We start from the raw sequence: 9,820 nt of genomic DNA, 5'->3' as shown, positions 1-9,820 counted from the left end.
AGGTTAGCCAAGTACTTTGACGACATTTCCTTCTACCACATACCTCGGGAAGAGAATCAAATGGCTGATGCGTTAGCCACCTCGGCATCCATGTTTCAACTTTCCCCACACGGGGATCTGCCGTACATCGAATTCAAATCTCAAGGCAGGTCGGCATATTGTTATGCAATAGAGGAAGAGCGGGATGGGAAACCGTGGTATTTCGACATCAAACAGTATGTCGAGAACAAAGAATACCCACCAGGGGTTTCTGACAATGACAAAAGGACGTTGAGGAGATTGGCTACTGGTTTCTTTGTAAGTGGTACCATCCTGTACAAACGAAACCACGACATGACCCTCCTACGATGCATAGATGCCAAAGAGGCGAATTTCATGATTGAGGAGATCCATGAGGGTTCCTTTGGGACACATGCCAATGGGCATGCTATGGCCAGAAAAATCCTTAGGGCCGGTTATTATTGGCTCACCATGGAAAGCGATTGCTGCGCTTATGTAAGGAAATGTCATAAATGTCAGGCATACGCGGACAATGTCAATGTTCCACCACATCCTCTAAAAGTTATGTCCGCCCCTTGGCCTTTTTCCATGTGGGGAATAGATGTCATTGGGGCCATCGAACCCAAAGCGTTGAATGGTCACCGCTTCATTCTTGTGGCGATAGATTACTTCACCAAATGGGTCGAACCAGCTTCTTATACTAATGTCACAAGGAATGTGGTAGTAAGATTCATAAAGAAGGAGCTGATTTGTCGATACGGACTCCCCAGGAAGATCATTACTGACAATGGTACCAATCTGAACAATAAGATGATGCAGGAAATGTGCGAGGATTCAAGATCCAGCATCATAACTCTACCCCTTATCGGCCAAAGATGAATGGGGCTGTAGAGGCTGCGAATAAGAATATTAAGAAGATTGTTCAAAAGATGACAGTGTCATACAAAGATTGGCATGAGATGTTGCCTTTCGCCCTGCACGGATACAAAACCTCGGTGCGAACTTCTACTGGGGCAACGCCGTATTCCTTGGTTTATGGGATGGAGGCAGTACTCCCATTTGAGGTAGAAGTTCCTTCTCAGAGGATAATGGCAGAATCCGGCCAAGAAGAGTCGAAATGGGCTCAAGCACACTACGACCAACTCAACCTCATTGAAGGTAAGCGTTTGACAGCCATGAGCCATGGGCGTCTGTATCAACGAAGAGTAAAGAACGCATTCGACAAGAAGGTACGTCCGTGCAAGTTCAACGAGGGGGACCTCGTGCTGAAAAAGATGTCCCACGCTGTTAAGGATAGTCGAGGCAAGTGGGCCCCGAATTATGAAGGACCTTTCGTGGTGAAAAGAGCTTTTTTTGGGGGTGTTCTGATACTCACCAGCATGGATGGCGAGGAGTTGCCCTCGCCCGTGAACTCCGGTGTAGTTAAACGATATTATGCTTGAAGTCTGGGGCAATCGAGAGGACCGTTGCATGTTTTTTATTTCTGAGTTTTTCTCGTTCTTCTTGGTTTCCTCTAGGGATTCCCATTCACTGTATTTGTCTCGTTTCTTTGAAAAGAAAAGATGGGCGAGGTTTCAGTCCTCCTTTTAGTTTCAAACCTTGTGTTTTAGATTTGTTATAACTTGAGCCCTCTTCGCTCGGTGTATGGGGTGCCCCAAACGCTTATTTAAAATTGAATCTAACCAGCCTTCACTAAAATAAAATCATCGCATTAGGAACATTCATACATGCACATGCACATGCACATGCATATCTTGTGATAGTAAGGAGCAGAGTCGTCTCAGGCCACGGTCAGGAGTCAAGACGAGTCAATGGCAGAAATCAACCAAGGTAAGACGATGACCGGTCACGATTGGCCGCATAGTATTTGTCTCCTACTTGCAGGTACTTAGGGATGGAGGCGAATGGAGGATAGGATCGCGACCGACCGATCGTTGCCCCTTCCCGGCGCTAAACAAGCAGAGAATGTCGCTGCAAGGCAGCCCAGTATCCTTTGCATTCGCAGTTTCTTTTACTCTTGTTTGTTTTAAATTAGTAATCGACACCTAATTCTAATTTAAGTAGGTTCAAGTGGGCAAACGCTAACCCATAAGGAAGGAGGAGACATGGTTAATGTTCCCCTAAAAAAAAAATGGCAGGTTAGCTCGCCTGGGCGAGCAACCCCTGCACCCAAATTATAAAAACGAAGGAGGGGAACATTTTTGTATCCAAAAAACTCCCCCCCCCCCCTCATTCAAAAGATAAAGAACACGAAGGCTTGCGTTTCTGGCTCCCCTAAGCCACTTTTGATCGCGTTTTTGCTTTCGTTTTTGGTGTTTCTATTCACTCCAACAAGTAAGTATTCAATCCTTGATGTTTTGAGCTTCCCATTGGTATATTTTTTTTCATCTTTTGGTGCTCCAAATTGTGAGAATGTGATTATATTTGTGGGGCAGTTTTGGGTTGTTTTTATGCTTGATTTTTTGGAGTTGAGGATTTGAATGAGAAGGCCTTAGGCCTATGTTGTATTCTGAAGCAATGGGGCATGCCACATTGCCCCCATTCTCTTGCAATTTATGTCCAATCATGCGCCCATCAAGTGCTCGGTGAAATGCCCCAATGATATATGAATATGATTTTGCAAAATTGGGATGGTGGGGCTGTTTTATGTATGTAGAGACAGCATAGGAAAGTCAAAATAGATGCCCAAATGCAATCCCAAGCTTAGGAACCCAAACTTTTTAGCTTCAATGCAAGAAAACATACTCATGACTAGGAACCCAAAATTTGGTTTTAGAATTAGAAAAGCATGAAAATAGGGACTTGCTTGTAAGAATTTGGGATGCCCATGATTGGTACTTTGCACCTAACGTGGGAAATGCTTTTCAATGGTGTGTAGATATATGTGTAAATATAAGGGGCATAAAATTCCTCGCCAAGTATGAATAATTGTTTTCCTAAATGAATGTATGATAGCGTGGAATGCCCTTTTGAATGCAAATATGTGCAGGATGTGATTAGCTTTCCAATATGCATATAAATAAATATGAGTGAAACAATAAAAATTTGTATGGTGTACTTCAAATGTATGTAGGTAGTTTGTGATAGCAAATGTTTAGGATATAAATTAGGTGTAAAGTTTGACGCAACACTTTGAGCATGAAAGTGTGTTTTCTTTTTCGGAATGTATATAGGTGTATGGCAATTAGAATATGTTAGATGTTCTTGTATGTTGACATGAGTAATGGGATATTTTCTACACATGCGCGTGTGCATAAATGGATTACATGAGTTTGGTCTAAATCAGAGGGGTTAGCACGACATTTTTGCGTTAAGATAAGCATTATCTTGTAAAACTGACTGCCAAATGTTTGTTCTCGCAGGAGATGGCCCCGAGGAAACTTGCCTCAAAGAGATCCAGGAAGGATAAAGCGGCCGAAGGAACCAGTTCCGCTCCCGAGTATGACAGTCACCGCTTTAGGAGCGCTGAACACCAGCAGCGCTTCGAGGCCATCAAGGGATGGTCGTTTCTCCGGGAGCGACACGTCCAGCTCAGGAACGACGAGTATACCGATTTCCAGGAGGAGATAGTTCGCCGGCAATGGGCATCACTAGTTACCCCCATGGCCAAGTTCGATCCAGACATAGTCCTCGAATTTTATGCCAATGCTTGGCCTACAGAGGAGGGCGTGCGAGATATGAGGGCCTGGGTGAGGGGTCAATGGATCCTGTTTGATGCAGATGCTATCAGCCAGTTCCTGGGATACCCTTTAGTGTTGGAAGAGGGTCAGGAGTGCGAGTATGGCCAGAGGAGGAACCGGTCCGATGGGTTCGATGAGGAGGCCATCGCCCATTTGCTATGTATACCGGGGCTGGATTTTGCCCGGACTGCTGCCGGGAGACGGGTGCAAATCATGCGCACCAACATGACCACCCTGACTCAGATCTGGATGACTTTGCTGCTCAGCAACATCCAGCCCAGCGATCATAATTCCGACCTCCCCCTGCCGAAGTGTCAGCTGGTGTACGCCATCCTGACACGGATGAGCATACACGTGGCTCAGTTAATCGCTGATGCCATCTATCTATTTGCAGGTATGGCGCCTACCAGGCACCCTCTGGACCCGGATAAGTCCAACAGGGCCCTGGGATTTCCCGCCTTGATCACAGGACTCTGGCAGTCGTTCGGAGTCCCCGTTGCACCTAGCAAGGTGATTCGGCCGCCCATCACCCGAGCTTTTATTAAGAAGTATTGCACACAGAGACAGGCCCAGGGGGATGCTCCGCAGGCCGTAGACGCGCCACCACCTCATCAGGCTGGTCCAGCCGGATCGTTTGATACGGAGCAGTATTTGCGGCATTTGGTTCGCTAGCAGGCGGCCAACCACCGGGCTCATGTACAAACCCATGATTGTCTTTACCATATGAGCCTCAGTCTGCAGAGCCAGGGTTTTACTTCTTTTCCGTGCCCTACTCCAGACCAGTTCAGGGCAGAGGTCGCATGGCCTGGAGATTGGCCTGAGGCCCGGGCAAGAGAGGCGCCAGCAGAGGCACCAGCAGAGGCTCCCGACGAGGCAGATGAGGCCCGCGAGGACGAGGAGATGACTGATTTACTTGATTTCTTAGGAGGGAGCGGGGCCACATGATTGGGAGATCCCTTGATCCATATTTCTTTTTCTTTCCATTTTTCCTGTTATATATTTTTGTTTGACTAAGGGACTAACGTTTGTTTCATGTTGATTGACTTTTGTTTTGTACATACATATCGTTTGAGTTGTTACGTCGGTACTTGTTTCATTGTTTTCAATAATGTTTATTGAAATTCCGGGACCGTGTAGAGTTTTTCATTTAGGAACGTCGTCCTAAAAAATAAAATGAACCAAAAATCCTAATAAAAAGAAAGAAGCGTTGTGAATAAAATGTCTGCATATACAAAGAAAAAGGAAAGTGTGTATAAAAGGATTTTTTTTGTGTGTAAATGATGCGGGGAAAGGAATTCTTGTGTGTGTGAGCAACGAGTGTATATGAAGAAACTTTTGTATGAACCATAAGTGTGTGTTGGGAAAAATGAAAAAATCTTTGAACGTAAATAGGGTTTGTATATAGATCGTGTGACGTAAAGAGAAAGAGTTCCAATGCGTGTACAGAAAAAGTTTGTCATGTATAAGAATGTAGATGTACAAAGAAAAGTTTTCCTCATAAAGGACCACAGGTGTATAATTTTGTGAATATATAAAGATGAAACAAAAAGGAAAAAGAAAGAAAAACCGCGAAGGTCGACATGTTATAGTTAAGAAGTATAAATCATTCGTAAAGAGCAAACGAATCTTCTGGAAACAAGGGACTAATGCTAAGAGTTTATTTTCCGGAATGACCGAGATAAGAATGGATGAATTCATTGAACTGATGAAAGAACGTAATTTTGAAACATTGGGTCTGTTTGTGTAAATTCCCAACCGTAGTATCACAATGCCATAAACGGGATGCTTGAGTGCCCACCTGGCTGTAGCCATGACTAATTTTGCACGTTGTTTTCAAATCATCATTGTCACGCGTGCCTTATAGAGTGATATGGGAGTTCGGCCCGAGACCGACACCTTGACACCCTAATTTGTTGCGCCCCAGATATCAAGATTGGGTTCCCACGATAAAAGACCCCATTGAAACACAACCTTAGACCTTTTTGAACCTTGGCCTGTAAGAAAGGAATCCTCATTCTTTCCCCCGAAGCAAAGGACAGCGGAATCTCCTCAAGGGAGAGCGAATAGAATGCTAAAACCCGATTTCCCAAGGAAAGGGATGGGGAAGGAGAAGTGAAAAGAAAGAAAAGGAAGAAATGGAAAGAAAGAAAAAGAAAAAGAAAATAAAGAAAAGAACAAAAGAAAGGAAAGAAGGATTCCCGATCAAAGATCGAAAGGAAGTAAAAAGGGAAAAGAGGCAATTCTTGATCAATGAAAGAAAGAGAACGGAAGATCTTCAGACCAGATAAATTTTCAGCAAGGTAAGGGACTGCCGGCAAAGGAAAACCCATTTTTGGTGTCTCTTCCTTTCGAATTGCCATTCAAAGTCATTCTCGACTGGCGATATCCCACCCCACATGAACAAAGAGGGAAAGACCGAAACACCCAGCTTCCTCTCCAAAAAAACACTACCCTCAAGAAAATCCTATTGGTCCGTGATCGTACGTTTGATCTTTGATTCGAGAGGAAGTCGTGTGCAAAATAGAGTCATGGTGCAGTTATGGTTTGGGAATAGGATAAAGCACTTGCCTTGTGAGTTTTATACACTATGAGTGATTTATTTTTAGCTTAGCCCGATGTTTCCCCTGCATGTTCATTTAAAAGCTAAAAGTTGACGTCCTGCCCTTCATTCTCGGTTACAAGGAAGATTACCCTTGGCACAAGTATATTGTTTCTCTAAGATATGGTGCTCTCGCGAATGATTTATTTTTCTTTACAAAAAGAATGTTTGCCTTTCAAGTGAAAAAACCCGGTCGACCATTCGGTCCCGCCAACCACTTTTTTCGGAGCCCCATGAATGTTATTGCCTAGCGCTATTTATGTGTCCTCCACCTTCGAGTTTGGAGCTATGTTTCATGATTGCCTAAGTGCGGACCCTCAAGGCAATCCTCCATTCTCCCCCTTTTTCGGAGCCCCATGAATGTTATTACCTAGCGCTGTTCATGTGTCCTCCACCTTCGAGTTTGGAGCTATGTTTCATGATTGCCTAAGTGCGGACCCTCAAGGCAATCCTCCATTCTCCCCCTTTTTCGGAGCCCCATGAATGTTATTGCCTAGCGCTATTCATGTGTCATCCACCTTCGAGTTTGGAGCTATGTTTCATGATTGCCTAAGTGCGGACCCTCAAGGCAATCCTCCATTCTCCCCCTTTTATCGGAGCCCCATGAATGTTATTGCCAAGCGCTGTTCATGTGTCCTCCACCTTCGAGTTTGGAGCTATGTTTCATGTGTCCCTTGATTGGTGTATGTGTTGCTTAATCACATAATGACAGCCTTATGTTAATTTTCGATTAGTAATTTAATTTAGGGTTGGATTAAGTGGTTGAACTGATTAAGGATAAATTCTTGTAACCTAGGATAAGAGACTTGCTTGTGAATCAAGGGGAAACAACATGCTTTAATTCTGCTATTTCTTTAATTCGAATTTGCTCGCTGTTTAATTTACAAAAATAAACAACCCCCCCCCCCCATTCATTACTAATTTATTACTGTCTGTTATGAACATTTGGTTGACCATTGCTCGTTGGGAGATGACCTAGGATCACTTCCTAGATACTACATTTTTAATGTTTATTTGATTCGGGTACGACCTCAATCAAATTTGGCGCCATTGCCGGGGAGCAGTAGGCCAAAGGTTCATAATAGTATTAAGTTGTTTTGGGTGTAGCTCTGTCGTTTAGGTTGTGAGTGTGTGTTGTTTTGTTTTGTGTAGCATTCTGTTTTGCATTTCAGTCACATTCCCTATTTAGCGACTATTTTTAGTGACTGATTCAGTTGGTGTTTTGTTGTGAACAGTGATTAGCGACTGATTTTGCAATTTAATTAGCGATTTTTTTTATAGTTATAGTTATTATTTTTCGCTGATTTTTTGTGTGGTAGTTTCTTTTGATCCATATTTTGTGTGAAAAATACCAGGAGCACTTGGTGTGGTAGTATTTGAGAGAGACAAAAATTTTGGGAACTTGTTTTTAGCAAAACTTAAAACAGCCATAACTTTTGTTCCGGGTATCAGAATGACTATTATTATATATGCATTTGGGGTAGAAAAAAATTTCCCATACTATGAAAATTGGCGGTAGCCAGTTGGGGTTCTCCAAACTTGAAAAATCAGCCGTTTACTAAGTTTTATTTTTCAAGTATTATTGTCCTATTTTTCTAAACTTTGCTTAGATAGTTTTCATAGTTAGACTTTGAATTTTTGTTTGAAATTTTTTGTGCTATCTTTTCATGATTTTAGGGTGTTGCTCACAAAATTTCAGTTCATTTGGATATCATTTGAGTATTGTTGTAGTTTTCCCCCTTGTTAGGTGCTTGTTGAGAGATACATGATTTGCTGCATATAGTGCATGACTAGGGGCAATCCAGATGATTTACAACCCTTTGATCTTGAAATAGATAGAACCTTTCATATATTAGTTAGGCATAGTATGCATCCTAGTCATTTTGTGCATTTTGAGCATTCTGAGTATTTTGTTGCTGGTGATTCTGAATATTTTGATTTTGAGCATTCGACTACTAATTTTCATACTGAGAACATGGCTCAACCCCCACCTCGTGAGAGGACTCTTAGGGAGATGGCTGCACCTGATTTCACTTATGAAAACGTGTGCATTCAATATCCTGATGAGGGTGTTGCATATGTTCTCAAGACTGGACTAATACATTTGTTGCCCAAGTTTCATGGTCTTGCAGGTGAAGATCCTCATAAGCATCTTAAGGAGTTCCATATTGTTTGTTCCACCATGAAGCCCCCTAATGTCCAAGAAGATTATATCTTTCTAAAGGCTTTTCCTCATTCTCTGGAGGGAGTGGCAAAAGATTGGCTATATTACCTTGCTCCCAGGTCCATTTTCAGCTGGGATGACCTTAAGAGGGTGTTCTTGGAGAAATTCTTCCCTGCATCTAGGACTACTGCCATCAGAAAGGACATTTCTGGCATCAGGCAACTTAGTGGAGAGAGCTTGTATGAGTACTGGGAAAGATTCAAGAAATTGTGTGCAAGCTGTCCTCACCACAAGATTTCTTAGCAACTCCTTCTTCAATATTTCTATGAGGGACTTAGCAACATGGAGAGGAGTATGATTGATGCTGCCAGTGGTGGAGCTCTTGGTGATATGACTCCTGCTGAGGCTACAAATTTGATTAAGAAGATGGCTTCCAACTCCCAACAATTCAGTGCAAGAAATGATGCTATTGTCCTTAGAGGAGTCCATGAGGTGGCCACGGATTCATCTTCATCTACTGAAAATAAAAAGCTTGAGGGAAAACTTGATGCCTTGGTCAACCTAGTAACTCAGCTTGCCATGAATCAGAAATCTGCATCTGCACCTGTTGCAAGAGTATGTGGTCTATGTTCTTCAGCAGATCACCATACAGATCTTTATCCTTCTTTGCAGCAATCTGGAGTCAATGAGCAACCTGAAGCTTATGCTGCAAACATTTATAATAGACCCCCTCAGCAGCAAAACCAACAATAGCAGAATAATTATGACCTTTCAAGAAACAGATATAATCCAGGTTGGAGGAATCATCCAAATCTGAGATGGGCAAGTCCTCCACAACAACAACAGTTTGTCCCTCCTTTCCAGAATGCTGCTGGTCCAAGCAAGCCATATGTTCCTCCTCCAATACAGCAGCAGCAACAACAAAGACAACAAGCAACTGAGACCCCTCCTCAACCTTCCTTAGAAGAGTTAGTGAGGCAAATGACCATCCAGAATATGCAATTTCAGCAAGAGACAAGAGCCTCCATTCAGAGTCTGACAAATCAGATGGGGCGGATGGCTACTCAGTTGAACCAAGCTCCGTCCCAAAATTTTGACAAATTGCCTTCACAAACTGTGCAGAATCCGAAAAATGTGAGTGTCATCACCTTGAGGTGTGGCAACCAAATTGAAGTGCCTCCACCAGTAGCAGCACCTGCACCTAAACCTGTCAAGCTTCATTCTACACCTGAAAAAGAGGATGAGATAGTTGCACAAAAGAGAAAGCTTCATTCTAGTAATTCTGACTTACCGCAGCCTCTTATCCCTCTTCCATTCCCACCTAGAGCAATTCCAAACAAAAGAATAGAAGACGCGAAAAAGGAGATGTTGGAGACC

The 9,820-nt window shown here is 43.0% G+C and overlaps 1 non-coding gene across 1 annotated transcript; it reads right to left on the bottom strand.

Annotated features, from left to right (window-relative positions):
* Positions 1-8,632: 8,632 nt before the first annotated feature.
* LOC112998055 (small nucleolar RNA R71) lies at positions 8,633-8,739 on the bottom strand. Its single transcript, XR_003263077.1, has one exon. It is a non-coding gene; the product is annotated as a small nucleolar RNA R71 (small nucleolar RNA).
* Positions 8,740-9,820: the final 1,081 nt, after the last annotated feature.

This window comes from Glycine max, chromosome 1 (assembly GCF_000004515.6).
Source record: "Glycine max cultivar Williams 82 chromosome 1, Glycine_max_v4.0, whole genome shotgun sequence".
In the NCBI taxonomy this organism is placed as follows: domain Eukaryota; kingdom Viridiplantae; phylum Streptophyta; class Magnoliopsida; order Fabales; family Fabaceae; genus Glycine; species Glycine max.
This window is presented reverse-complemented; position numbering and strand designations above follow the sequence as displayed.